This window comes from Corvus brachyrhynchos, unplaced genomic scaffold (assembly GCF_000691975.1).
Source record: "Corvus brachyrhynchos isolate BGI_N302 unplaced genomic scaffold, ASM69197v1 scaffold65, whole genome shotgun sequence".
In the NCBI taxonomy this organism is placed as follows: domain Eukaryota; kingdom Metazoa; phylum Chordata; class Aves; order Passeriformes; family Corvidae; genus Corvus; species Corvus brachyrhynchos.
The window spans coordinates 3147891-3151997 of record NW_008238365.1 but is presented as its reverse complement, the minus strand read 5'-3'; positions in this window follow the sequence as shown (position 1 = coordinate 3151997).

The following is a 4107-nucleotide window of genomic DNA, read 5'->3' as shown; positions in this document are numbered from 1 at the left end:
CACACTGGGGGCTTTGCTTGGGCACATCTGATATTCCAAGGTTTTCTTGTTGGTTTTTGCCTTGAGGTCGATGGCCTGTGCTGTGATGAACCAGGGGAGGGCTGGTTGTGTGAGCTCCATGTTCCCTGTTTACATAAGCCAGGAAAGGATTTGAGGTTGACCCCTCCTGATGTGTTTAGGAGCTGTGAAGCCACATGGTTACAGTTTTGGTTTTGGTTTCCATGTTGGCTCCAAAATTTACAGGGTACTAAAGCAAAAGGTTCTTTATGTTCAAAAGCTGTGAAAAAGCTTATTAACACATGGAATTAATAGAAAACATTTTTGCCCCAAGCTGAGCTGAACGGAGCTATTTTTCCTCACAGGATTTGCTGAATTACTCCTTGGCTCAGCAGGTTCAAAGGCACTGACAACTCTTTTTCAGGAATACTTTAAAACAGGAACATTCCTTAATTTTTTTAGCATTTCATCTAAGTTTTCTACTTTACCAGGTAAGACCTTTGTATTCTCTAAATGATCCATATACCAAATGTTCTGGAAGATGCTCCATAGGGTTTTCCCATCGCTTGGGCCTTGCTCACTTTCCTGGGGAGAGCTGAATGCTTCAGTTTGTCTGAAACCTTCCCTTTGCCCAGTGGCCTGACAAGGCAGGGATGGATTGTAGATGCCCTGTGCCTGTTTTGGCTGTGGAGAACTCTGGAGAAGATTTTTTGGAGATGTTTGGTGCCAAACCCTGTCTTCCTCACAAAGAGGAACTGAACAGGGCCGAGTCAGGGTTGTCTGTGCTACAGGACTGCTCTCATCTCTCATGGTGATTACTGTGTGCTCCTGGAGGATCCCTGTGATGACCAAATTAGCAGGAAACTCCAAAAGCCATAATCTGTAATATATAATATATAATGTGCTGCTGCCATATGACAGGGCTGGGAGAGGAAATGAAATGAAAATGGGTCAGGAGTGGGAGGCCTGGGCTGAAACACTTCCCTGTGGTGCCAGGGTCCATTTAAGAGGCAAAACAGCAGCACATTACCAAGAGGGTGTAAGAAAGGTTGTTTTCATGGTCTGAGCTGAGCAAACTGGCCTTTCCACCAGCCTCCTCCTCCTCAGCAGTGCCTGCATCCTATGTGTCCTGCCTTCCTGCTGGAATGCTTTTGCAGGCAGTGAAGTAGAAGAGGGATTCTTAAAGAAGAGACTTTTTTATCTTTGAAAATAAAACTATAAACTTTTCGATTATATCTTTGAAACAGATGAAATTTGGGGTTTTTTTGTAATTATGGTGCTAGAGTTGATTTATCTGGGTTTGAATCCCAACTGTTTCCTAAACTCCCCAAGTCCCTTCAGCTCATTATGTCACATCTGTTTTCAGTGAGGTGAAGGTAACTGTTTCCTTTGTAAACTTGTCTACTGAAATATAAATTTGCAGGTAAATTGTTTCAGCACAGGGTCTTACACAAGGAGGATTTGGTATTTGATGGCACAGCAAGGTACTGTGGGAACATAAACGTAATCCTCCTGAAACACAGACAGATATTTGGACTGGATAAAATATTTTCATAGAAAATGCTCCTTTTTTGAAAATATTTGCTGCATGCTGAGGAAAAAAAAAATCTCTGGAAAAGCAACATCCCTGGAAAATCCAACCTGCACAGGAATCTGGTTAGAATTCCATGTAGCTGCCAGTGAGATCTTCAACACATGATGGAACTCTCCTGAATAAAAGCACTCAGCATTTCAGCTGCTGATGTTCTGAATCTCATCCAGTAAAAGAATCCGTGGATCCACTTTGATCAGGTCTGTGACAGAGGAGAACTTTGACTGGAGGACCTTGAGTGTCCAATGGGAAGAATGTGATTTACTTATAGCAAGTGTTTAAGGATAAAGAAATCCAAGATGCCATCGCAGAATTAGCTGAAACTTCTCTGTTCTGTGAGATAATAAAGAGAATCACAGAGAACACGTGGAATTTTGGGATGGAGGAAGATGATGGACCAGTTGTTGTTTTTCACTGGGTGCAAGTCATTCATTCATGCCTCTTGGGGATTTTTTTACTGAATTTAAGGCTCTGTACAGTGGAAAAACTCAAGAGGAATCCAAGGTAGTTCTGCACAGCAGAGCCATTGTCAGGTGGGAAGCTGCAGCATCCAGACACATCTTGAGGTGCTGCAGAACTTCTTGGCTTGGAACAATAAATTGATCTTTCTCTGAACTCATTTCACGCCCCCAAAAAAGCTCAATTGTCTCCATTTAACATTTTCTTTGGCTATAACCTTGGCTACTAAAACAAAACTGTCCTGATGAGAAATCCTTCTGGATCTCGGGGATTTTAGCCTTTTCTCTGCTGAAAATAGTCAAATTAGAAGCATCTGAAGATGTCAGGACAAAAACATACAAAGGAACCATCCAGAACTTCACTGCCATCATTTTTTCTGCCTTGGAAAGGTTGTGGGATGCTTCGGCACCACAATCATGGGAACAAAGCTTGGGTGGTTGTTCAGTGTCTGGAATTACTATTGCTATTTATGGTATCCTATTGGAAATGCTCAGGTGGCCACAGTGAGAATTCTTTTCCATATAAAGGAGGTGAGGCAGGAAGACCAAAGTGATACCTTGTGGCTCAGCATGGCCACATTCTGGTTGATGCCTGGGTCAGACTCTTTCTGCCAGCCCTGTTTGGATAATGAAGGCTCCACATCCTGCACCTGGACAGAGAGCACAGGGTCTGCATCAATAATCTCGGGAACATCATTTCACCCTCACAAATAACTTTTATTTTACTGCCTGACTTGAAAACATTTCCAGTGTTGGTGTTTTGATTCAATTGCACCACCAGGAAAAGCTTCTCTTGCTCACAGGCCATGTGGCTCCTTGGATTCCGCATGTAAAGTTGGGAATTTAATGGGCTGTCCTATAGGAAGGAATGCATTAACTACAGGTCAGCAAACTCTGGTTATTGGGTTGTTTCACACCAAGAGCTGTTATTACCCTGTTGCTTTTAAGGTGCCTGTTTAAAGGTAATTATTTAGTCTGTCCAAAGCCATGTGGAATTCCAACACAGCCTCTGCTCCCTGGCGTTAATGATGCAGCACAGTCACAGCTCCATGTTCCCCTTGGTTTGCCCTTGGGACAGCTGACTCTTAGGGATTGAAGAGTTTTTCTTAATGTTCTTTTGCTTTTTTCACTTGTCAAGGATTGACGTGTGGTTTCCCTGGATTTGTCATTCATTCAAAATTAATTCAAAAAATATTTTTTTTTGTTTCATTTTCCCTTTAGGATTGAAATTCCAGCATGTTCTGTAACAAGCGTAGAAACCCTGAGCCTGGATCTATTTTTACTCTTTGACACAATCTTATGTATTTTCCCACGATGAGATTTGTAATCAGTGTGGGAATTTATACCAGGGTTGAGCCCGGAATTGTGTAAAATGTTTTTTTTCTCTTAGGATGAAAAGGGAGAGGACACGTCAGGGGATGGCCTTGTTTGACAGTGAGCTGGGAGGGGACTCTGGTACAGACAAGAATTGGCCTGGCATGACCCCTGAACCTCCTGGAGTGTCTCTGTGGGCCTGCAGGAATGAGGGTGTCCAAAATTTTGGGAAATCTTGATGCTTTGAGAAAGTTGCTCCTATGTGACATGTCCATTGCTCATCTTGAGCATCTAAGGTGGAATCAACAAGTGAATCCAAATCAGGCAACTTCCTCCCACTCACAGGTCATTGGAGGTGTCCTGGCCTTTCGGGCACCAGACTGTTCCTCATAAAACATTTCAAAGACTTGCAGGTACCCAAAAAGGAAAATGAGGAGGGAGGTATTTTCCACCCCATGGATGTGGTGTGTAATTACTGGAGGCAGATCCTGATTCTCTGTCTGCGTTGCTCATCCGTGCTGTGTCTAAGAATTCCTTGATATTCAAAGTGCCCCAACCAAGCCAGGTTTGCATAATGTGATTAAATTAGGAAATGATATTTCATGCCTGGATATTACAGTGTATGCACACACACACTTTCATCCTGTGTCGGAGCATCGCTTGCTCTGCTCTGATACTGTGCACCAGAGGATGTCTGCAAATGGAATTATTTCAGGATAGTTATCCTAAATAACCCCATGTAGGGAA